This window comes from Thalia democratica, chromosome 8 (genome assembly GCF_965202585.1).
Source record: "Thalia democratica chromosome 8, ktThaDemo2.hap1.1, whole genome shotgun sequence".
Classification (NCBI taxonomy): domain Eukaryota; kingdom Metazoa; phylum Chordata; class Thaliacea; order Salpida; family Salpidae; genus Thalia; species Thalia democratica.
Genome location: NC_139172.1, coordinates 21,420,847 through 21,432,319, shown reverse-complemented (window position 1 = coordinate 21,432,319; position 11,473 = coordinate 21,420,847).

Sequence of the window (11,473 nt, the reverse complement as noted above, 5' to 3'; positions counted from 1 at the left end):
AATTTTTAAAAAAATTAAAATTATCATATATAAAATGTTAAATGTTTTAGTTTTAAGAAAACAAACAGAGAGATCTCAACTACTTGAGGAGGAATAATAAATTTATTCTTTCAATAATTTAATTTACAAACTAAGTTTCGATCAAAGATCTCGTCAGTGCTTAAATAAATCTTTTTCAATATAAATCGATATATATCGATAAAAACTTGCGTTTTGCTTTTATAATCACATTTACAAGTCATGTAGGTTTACTATTAATTTTTTTTCTGCAAGTTAGTATATATATTTTATTGAAATGACGATTTTAAAAATACTGGAACATATGTTTCATAAAGACAAAAAAGATTGTCTTTAATCTTCAGCCAGTTTAAATTGAAAATAAAAAGCACTTTGGTATACGAAGATGCAAAAGTTTACAAAAAAACAAAAACATTATGACGTAAGAATTGAACATTGTACATTACAAATATTCAGTACAAAAATCGATCTACCATCTAACTAATCAAACAACTAAAATTAACGAAAACAATAGTTAATTGACTATAAAATACTTCAAAATTTGTTGTATTTTAAAAGGAGCTTTTTCATATGTCGACAAGACGATATGAATTCACTCCTCTTATTTAAACAACCAGGCTGAAGATTAAAATTTGAACTGGCTGAAGATTAAAGAAAATCTTTTTTGTCTTTATGAAACATATGTTTCAGTATTTTTAAAATCATCATTTCAATAAATTATTTTAAAGCCCTTCAAGTGGGCTCAGTAGAAGGTGTTCAAGTTTGAATATTAACCTTATTCTATATATATATATATATTGTTTATTGAACAATAAAAAAGCGCTCAAAAAGTTTGGTCTAAGGACCTGGTGTACAAAGGAACCTTTCGGTTATCGAGTCCTACACCACATGCTTATAAAGTTTCTTACGAGCTATTACACATAGTTTTTTTTATCATTTAAATATTTAAATCTTTAGTAATGAACAATTAATTAAACGAAAGTAAAAACGGAAGTGCTGATAGTTTTTATTTTGATATACTTTATACTCGACAACTTTTAATTTTTATAAAAAATTTTGACAGTATAAATTGATGGAATGGTTATTTATCTGCTGTTATCAAAAGCGCATGGTGTCACCTTATGTTTGAAGAATAAAACCAGTGCTTTATATAAAATACTGTATGTGTGTAATGCGTAAAATATCCTTTGTTAGTACTTCGGCGAATAAAGCTTTTCTGGATTATAAAACAAATTTGGTTAAAAAAAATAAAACAGAAATTATTAACTACTCCATTTAATAACCAGGTTTTGGTGGTAAAACAAACTGATCTGTTTTTCCAACTGAAACCTAGTAATAAACAAAATAGTTAATTTGCTTGTATAACTTTTATTACTTAATTTTGAGAAATATCTAACTCATCATAAATAACTATTTAAAAAACGTGCTAAAAAATCATCCTTATGTTTCAATCAGGAAACCTATTTTTATAGCCTTTGACATAAATATTTTTTTAATTAATCTTGTATAAAATCTTGTTCCCTGAAAATTCAAATAACTTATCTTACTATATTTATATGTAAGATCTACCAATAATGTTTTTTAATTACTTTATGATTTTTTTAGTTTTTATAACATTTACACTTTTAAATGGTTTTATATAAAGAAACATTCTTTTACATGTACTTGCATTTAAATAAGAAAAATGAAAGTAGCTACGATGGTTTCATAGAATAAAATTTTCAAATAGTAAAAAACAAAGTTATGAAACAAAGTTTATCTAAGAAACAGTTTTAAAATTTTTCGCATTCTTAGCTAATTAGTATAAGTCAGTTATAAAATTCTCTCATTCTAATAGCAACAAAAGGATATGGCTACTGAGTTAAATTTTTGTCTGTAAAACTAAGTTTTTATTCAAAGGTCTCATTTAACTTTAAATCATTTTTTTCTTGTTTTTGTAAGTCGATCAGAACAAAAAGCACTTATAATTCAAATTTGTTCAAAGGTTCAAAGTGTTCAAAGGAAAAATCAACCCAGGACATGCCGACCGGGATGAGCGCCAAGCTGGAAGGTACCCTGTACCGGATGATATGGTGCACGCTGCAGCTTACCGCATGTGACGTCATACTCGTGTTCGTGTACGTCACCTCCGTCATGACGTCACGCGTCCGCGACCCCGTCTGCGTCTTGTGTAACGTGATCGTGGACGCGCTCATCAGTTAATCCTTAGGCTTAGTACTTGTAAAGCTGGCTCTTTATTAAGAAGTTAACAAAATATTAAGCTAAGATAAAACTTATTATTAACAGTTACTTCCAATTACAATTTATTTTTAAATTTTATACTTGATTGTTATATTTTATGAAGCTATATTCACAGACTAGCCTAAAGGTTTAATGTTTTTAAATTTTCTTTTTATAAACGTTTAATGGCAAAAAATATTTTTAATTGATATTTTTTAGAAAAAATGTCGTTAATGTTTGAATATTATAAGCATTATTAACTAAATAGTTTAGCTTAAGCACTTACAAAACAATCTATTGGTTTATATTTTTTATATAAAAATTTTACAATAAAATTTGTTAGATGTTTAACTATCAGACAATTATTTAATAAAGTTTACTCATTAATTACTTTTAGTTTACTTTGACAATAGCAGTAGAAAAAAAAAAGAATAATGTATTTTTGTTCTGTTCAAGATCTTAATTATTTGCTTAACTAGATCACTGAATTTATTTACAATAATTTAATTACCAGTTCTTGAACTTTAATCCAACCTAGTAAAAATGTACTTCTATTTCCGTTCGGTACACTAAACTATTAATTAAATAAAAGTATCTAAGAGACAAATTTTACTAAAACAAACTTGACTGCTTACTTTTTTTAGTTTTTATAATATCTTGTATCTATAAATGGTTCTATATAACCATGCTTGCATTTAAATAAGAAAAATGAAAGTAATAACGATGGTTTCATAAATTAAAGTTTTTTAAATAGTAAAAAAATAGTTATAAAACAAAGTTTAACTAAGAAACTGTTTTAAAACTTTGCGCATTGTTAGCTAATTAGTATTAGTCTGTTATAAGATTCTCTTATTGTAAATACAACAAAGGGATATAGTTAGAGAATTAAATTTTTATCTGTCAAAATAAGTCTTAATTCAAAGGTTTCATTTTACTTTAAATCATTTTTTACTTTTTATTTTTTTAAGTCGATCAGAAAAAAAAGCACTTATTACTCAAATTTATTAAAAATTACAAAGCTTGTGTTCAAAGGAAAATTGTGTAAAAATGATTTCAATGATTACTATTTTTATAAGTATATTATAACTTATTGTTAATTTTTGGTTGTGGTTTATATATAGAATACATAATCAAGTAAAAACTAAAAAAATAAAACTTTTATTACGAAAATAAGAATATCAAACTAGTTTTAAAAGATAACAATAAAAGTTGTCAAATTTTATGCGCCTCGTGAATTACTAGTTTCGTGAAAAAATAAAAAAAAATTTAAAATTTTGTTGTACCATACCTGATACATATTATTTAGAAGTCGTGAAACGTGTATATTAACTTGAAAATTTTATAAAACATCTTTTAATCTTACATTTCAATGACAATTGGCAATGAAAAAACTTTTTGTCAATAAAAAAATTGATCAAAAAACAGTGCAGGTTGTAAAGCAGACACGTTGCCAAACGTCTTTTTAGATCAGATCTCAAAGTGGAAATTTATATATATCAAGAATTTTAAAAACTTTAAAAAGTTTGATTAATTAGCTATTTTTCTAACATAAAACCAACAAAAGTCTTACTTTAATACTCAAATTTTCACCATTCTGGTTAAAAATTTTCTGAATTTATTTTACAAACTAGACAGTAGCCAAAAAAAAAGCGTGTATTTTACAACATAGTAACAATCAAAAAATGTAAATGTAGAAAGAATAATTCTAGGCTTCAATTATAGTTTATAAATACATATAGATAATATTTTTAAAAGTTTTAATTAAAAAAACTAACTTAAAGTAGATGACTATCGTTTATGAAAAAAGGTATAAAAACGACTGTTGTTGTAACACAAACGAGTATACTTTTTTTGCTTTTTAAAGTTTTTTTTAAACTTAAAATTTACTACTACTGTTTTTTCACAATTTTAAAATTAAGTTTTACGAAAAAATAAAGAAAAACTATGTTGTAATAGTTCATAATCCCGTAGACTAAACTCTTGTATTAACCTGGTAAATTATTGCTAATTAAGTAATTAAATTTAATACTTCAGAATTACAAGAGTTTTATTTTATTTAAATCAGTCTTATTAACAAGATTTTATTTCTCAATTGTTAATTAAACAATTTTTCATAGTTTTTAACACCTTTAAGAGTTAATTTAGATTGTTTTTTAAGCTTATCATTGTGCAAAGATTTTTTGAGTTAAAAAAAAAGAAATTACAAAGTTTATTTTTTTGAGAGTATAGTTGAATGTAATAATTTTTTTTTTTACAGTTTTTATTTTCACCAATAAAGTGTTTTAATATATGTTTGCATTTTTTAGTAAAATTAAAGTAGAATTATCAAAAACTAAAACTAACATTTTTTATAACTTGCCATAAGAATTTAAACTAACCGTAAATGATACTTAAAATAAAAATAACAAATAAAAAAACTTTTTGTGAGTTTTACAAAAACATTGTTTGTAAAATATAGATTAGAAACCAAATTTTTTTAAAGAGTTTTAGCTTTGATTTATTTTTTGGAAAAGTAGTAAATTTTGTTAAACTTTATAAGCAAATACTCTGAGCTAAAATAGACTGAGAGACTTTACCAGCTTTACAAAAATAACTTCTTGCACCATCGTACATAGTTTAGTTTGTTGCTCTAAAAAAGGTCAAAATGCTAAAAAATACTAGAAATTTTTTCTTGAAATAAAATCAAAGGACAACTTTAATTTTTTCTTAGAAGACTAACTTTTTTAGCTCAGTAAAGTTTTGATAAAGTAAGTCTTTAGTGTAACAAAATATTTTTAACTTTTTTGTTTACTGTTAAAGTTTAATCACTTTGTTTGGAGTACACACTTTTGTGTATAGAATACAGAATTAAAAGTTACTAGGGTAGAAGAAAGTACGTGCACTCATGCGAAAAATTATAAAAACAATTTAAAAAATTCATTTAATCTAATTTTTATTTTTTATTTTTTCTATTTTGCACATTTTTGTTATTTTTGACTAAACTTGTAAGGTACTTGCTACGTATGACTATTAAGCTCATCAGTCTTTGTTGACTTTATAAGGTTTTTAATTTGTCATTTAGGAGTTTGTTTTAATTTACAAAATAATAATAAATTAAATACAGTTAGATTTTTACCAACAAAACAGAATTGTTAGATTTATTTCAAGTAAATTTAGATTTGGACTTAGGTACTTTTTTACGTTTATAGGCTCAAACTTTATCATTTAGGATAGTTAAATTTGTATCTAATAATCTGCTTTATTGTACGACGCACTCGTATAATAAGTTAACAGTTTAATTGTATATTTAAGTTGATTCCAATAAAAAAATTAGGTTAAGTGTTAAAGTGTTATTACTACTTAATTAAAGTAATGTTAACCTGCTTAACAGGATTAAAAAAAACTATAACGCATAACTTGTTTATACGCTAAACATTAGAAACATTTTACTTTTAATTTTTTTATAAGTTATAAGTTTGTGAAATATACAAGTAATAAATTTTTGTTTGTTTTAATAGTTTTGTAAAGTAAATTTTTCAAAAGTTAAGAACTTATTTAAGATGTGGATTGCTGTGATAAACACCTTAAAACATTTGTATGAAAAACATGAATTTTATGTGCATTCTAAAAAAAATAATTGCATATGAAAAATATTTAGCTATAAAAACTTTTTATTAAATTTAAAGTCGACATAACTAAAAGCAAGCATTAGGTAGTTTTAGATATTTTATACTTGTTCAGCTACGTAATTTTTTGAAATGACTAAAAAACACTCTAAAAAACGTCGTTTTAATCATTAAATTTTGAAAAATTGGCAGCTTTTTAAGATTTTAGTTTAAGTTTTCATGCAGATATGCTTTAAGCTAAAAAAGTACTTACAAGTATGTATTGAATACTGAAGCTTTTGTTTTGATTTAAATTTTAAATTTTAAATTTTGAGAAATTGGAATACTTAAAATCGTTGCTAGATTGCAAGTCAAAAATAATTTTTAAATATAATTCTTAAAAGCATTCAGTACCGCCAAAATATTTAAGAAGTATATGTGAAGTACCAATCTAACAGGGAAAATCGTTAGTTTAAAGTTAAAGGTTTCTGCTATGTATAAATTTTAAACTTGTTTGTCTGTCAAGGATTTTTATTTAATTAACAAAACTAAAACGTTGTTTGAGTAGTTCTATTTTTTATTTTTCAAAATTTTAGATAAGAATATGCTACCGTTTTTTATGTAATTTTACACTATTTTAGTGATACTAATAAATCAAGGCTTAAATTGTTAAAAAAATAAGACTTTTTAAAATATTATTAGTTTTTAATCTTAATCTTAAACTAATTTCAAAGGTATACAGAATCCAATAACTTAACATACTTTGGAAATAAACATTATCTATTAATTAAATTTACATTATTACATTAACTCTGCGACAATAGAGCATTTATTTACTAATTCATACCAAAACAAGTTTTGAACAAATTTTGATAATTTTTGTGTTTTTATAGTTAAGTAAGTATAACAAAAATATTTTAATACGTTGTTTTTTTAAACAAGATATACTTTATCAGAGCCTTTTACACTATTAATAAACTATCAAAACCTTTTTTCATTACTGTCTAAAAATATTAAACCCGTTAACAAATATTATTTTCAGGTTTGTTTTTCAGTAATCAGCTGTTCGAAATTTTTGTAACTGCTAAAAGTATAACTAAAAAAAACATTCGTACCAAAAGTACTTAACAACATATGCAATGGATCACACGGGCGCAGCGTTTTTTCTCTCTATCGCACTTTACTTGGCAGTTGCCAGCTTCACTTACCTCGTAAAAAACTACAAAGGGGGGAGGAGGAAAGAAAACTTGTTCGTGTTCTTCTGCAACTTAAACTGCTTCGTCCTATCAATTTTCATTTTCGTGTTGGAACTTTTAAACGGAGGGTACGAGTATAAATTAGAAAGCAAATTTTTGTGCGCTCTAGTCCCTCTGGTGTTTAAATTTTTAATCATTGCGAGCAAGGTTTTTCAGAACCTGATCTTCACGTACCGCTACAAAGCGGTGAATCGATCTATTAAGCTGACGGCTGCCAAAAGAGCCGGCGTCTTTTCAGTGGTGATCGTCATTTTCTCAATACTGGAGTTCGTAGCCGACGTAGCCTACTTCGCCTACGTAAACACCAACTCTGACGACTGCTTCAGCGACAATAAGTTTTACGAGAAGAACCTCTACTACGGCTACGTCCAGATCGGCGTTTTCTCCTCAAAAATTTTCTTCCAGACGCTTGTCTCCGCCTACGTCATAAAGCCTATATCCTCCCACTTCTTCAACCAGAAGATGCCGACCGGGATGAGCGCCAAGCTGGAAGGTACCCTGTACCGGATGATATGGTGCACGCTGCAACTTACCGCCAGTGACGCCATACTCGTCTTTGTCTACGTCACGTGCGTCATGACGTCACGCCTCCGCGTGCCCGTCTGCGTCCTGTGCAACCTGATGGTGGACGCGCTGATGCTGATATTTTCGTACGGGGACAACAAGAGGAGGTTGTTCCCCTTTGTTAAAACTTCAAAGGGAGAGCAACTGAGCAACAGCCTTGTCGAAAGCAGGAGCCACAAAGTAAGGAACAAGAAAAGCACCGAGTCGAGCCCGGTGTGAGCTGCTGTGGATTGGAAGAAATGTATAAAAGGTCTGTGATATATCCGAGATCGAAAAAATTTGAGAATGCCTTGTTTTTCAATAAAAAAGAGTTGATTATGAACTTTTTGTACAATTTTTCTTTTTAAGATGTCGGTATTTTTGCCAATTTTTAACGTTGAGGGAATGTTACTTTTTAGACCAAACGGTTTTCAATAAAAATAACATAGTTTTTCTAAAGTTTTACTTTTAAGATGTTAATATTATGGTTGTTACTTAAATACTTAAACTTTAGTAGTTTAAAATATATTTTATTTAAAATACTTTGAAATATGAGTTAATTCTTAGGCTTAGTACTTGTAAAACTGGCTTTTTATTAAGAAGTTATTAAAACATTAAGTTAAGATAAAACTTGTTATCAACAGTTACTTTCAATTACAATTTATTTTTAAGTTTTAAACTTGATTGTTATATTTTATGAAGCAATATTCACAGACTAGCCTAAAGGTTTTAATGTTTTTAAATTTGCTTTTAATAAACGTTTAGTGGCAAAAAGTATTTTTAATTGATATTTTTTTAGAAAAAATGTCACTAATATTTGAATAATATAAGTATTATTAACTTAATATTTTAGTTTAAGCATTCCAAAAACATTTTATTGATTTTTTTATGATTCAAAACTTTTACAAAATGTTTGTAAATACTTTACTATTAGAAAATTATTTCGTAAAAAAAGTAAAAAGTTCAAAACTTAAGTTTACTTAAACAAAATCAGTAGAAAAAAATTGAATAATATACTTTTGTTCTGTGCAACATCTTAATAAATTATTTGAACTAGATCACTCAATTTATTTATAATAATTTTCTGACAAATTCTTGAATTTTTATCAAACCTATTAAAAATTTACTTCTATTTTTATTTGGTTCATTAAACTACGAGGGTTATTTTGGCTCGAATAGCTTATTTTTGCAATTATTAAAAAATGTCCAAACTTTAGATCCAATTCTTTTCCAGATCTTTAAAGCTAATTTAGATTTTTTTTCTAAAAATTTTTCCTTTGCCTTTAATTTTAAACAAAATTCATAGGATTGGGGTTTGAATTTAGTAGTTGGGCCCCTTTAAAAATTTAACATCTTTCTAATTTTTTTTCTTATTTTAGTTTTTCTAAAAAATAAAATAGGATTTTTTTTTGTTTTTTTTACTTATTTATTAAACTAACTTTTTATAATGGAAATATTTTTTTTTCCGTTAATTTCTTTATTTTAAGATATCCCCAAATAAAATTTTACAAAATATTCAAAATTTATCATGGCTTTACTGCAAATATATAATATTTTTCAAATAATTTTTTTATATTCTTATTTAATTAAGTTTTATATTAAGGAAATATTAATTTTTCTATTATTTTTTATTATTTGACCTATTCAAGTTTTACATAAGTTCATAGCACTTGACTCAGAAATCCCTCTAATAATATAAATTTATGTTAAACTTGCATTGGTAATAAAATAAAAAAATTAAAAAGGGAAAAATTAATATTTATTCAATATAATACTTAGTTATATAAGAAGATCGATAACATTTTTGTTTTAAATCTTTTATTTTTGCAATAAAGCAATGTTAAAACTTGAATATTTTGGAAAATTTTATTAAGGGATATTTAGAGATATCTTAAGAAATAAATTTTAAAGGAAAAAAAATCATTTCACTCATAAAAAACTTAGTTTAACAAGTAAGTTAAAAAAGAAAAAAAATCTTGTTTTATTTTTGGAGATAAGCTAAAATAAGTAAAAAAAAAACGTTAAATTTAAAGGGGCCACTACTGAATTCAAACCCCAAATCAATGATTTTTTTTTAATTAAAGGCAAAGGAACGTTCTCTATAATTAAAAAAAAATTAAAATAGCTTTAAAGATAAGGATTATAATTTGATCTAAAGTTTGGACATTTTTTTTTAATTGCAAAAAAAGCTTCTCGAGCCAAAGTAACCCAAAGTTAATTGTATATAAAACTCTAAGAGACAAATTCGGCTAAAACAAATTTTACTGCTTACCATTTTTTCAAAGTAAGCTCATACGATAAGAAAAATTTATACATCCATTCTATTTTAAAACTCTTTTATTTAACTTTGTATTATATTAGTTACGCAACTGCGTTATATGTTTCTAATTCTTAGGAAGTAGGAACGCTGTTAAGTTACAATTTAGAATTTACCGAATTAAAAGCATATTTAAAAAGCATATGACACTGTTTTAGTGTGAACTATTTAAGAAATAATAAACCATTTTTTGATCTTTTAAAATTATTTTCAAAAATAAATAAAGTTTTGTTTTTAACAATACACTTTCTTTTTAACAGCTTTCGTTAATAATTCATAAAACTTTAATTATTAAACATAATAATTGCAGTAGATTATTTTGAAAGCTGTTGTTATTTTTTAACAAGAAAACGTCTAAAAACTATTTAGGCCATTTTCTTTTAATTATTTTATACTGTTTATATACAGAAGCAAAACTGTTATTGTTTATTTCAAAACAATAAAAAATCTAACATAGTTATTTCATAACGAAATTTTTACAGAAGTATGAGATAATTTAAACAAAAAGTGTGTACTCAATTTCATTTAAATTAACTTATATACTGTTAGTATAAACTTAAGAATAAGTTCAATGAAAAAAAAAGTTTTTAACACATCATAAAATATTTATATGCAGTAATAACTATTCAAAATTGTTATTGGTTAAACTTTTTATTTTAATTACTTAATTAAAAATCTAATTTAGTACAAAATAAAAAAAATGGTTGTGTAAAAAACTAAAAAAAAAATTTACTGTTTTATCTTGTTTAAGAATCTTTCTTAGTTAAATCTAAATTTAAAAAAGAATGTTTATTTTCCGTTGAATTCATAACTTAATTTTAACATACAATACTGATTTGATAACTGTTTTTATTAAATGATCTAACTATAACAACAACATTACTAGTCTATAAAATTGTGATCTAAGTTTTGAAAAAATATTTAGCGAGTTATATGAAAATCAATATAATCGTTTATTGAAGGACAAAAAAGCGCTCAAAGTAATTTGTCTTAGGACCTGGTATACGTCGATAAAAATTTTCGATTTCCGAGTCGTACATAACTTACTTTTTTTTAGTTAAGTAAATTAATATGTAAAAAGTAAACTAAGTATAAACTACAGTTTTTATAAATAGATTTCAAACACACGTGATTTGTTAACGTGTAATTAAAATAAGAACTGGTGTAATTTATTAGAAAAGGTGATAAAATAAAATCAGAATTTATAATTTTAGCAGAAAAATTACACTACTAAATAGTACCAAACAGATTTATGTAAAGTTTAAAAGACTGAAATAAAAGTCTGATAACATCTGTGTTAGAAATTTTGAACATATTTATTTTTCTTAAAGAATAATTTTCAAACATAATTGTCTTAATGAAAATGAACATAAAATAAGAAACACATAAATGTATCAATTGAACAGTTCGGTGAAAAACAAACTTTTTTATTACTTAACTCCAAAAAAGTTACCTCGCAAATAACCGATCAGCATTAAGCAAAAGTCTCACGATTTTCACACTGCTGAGCAGTTTACTGAAAATCGGTCATAAAC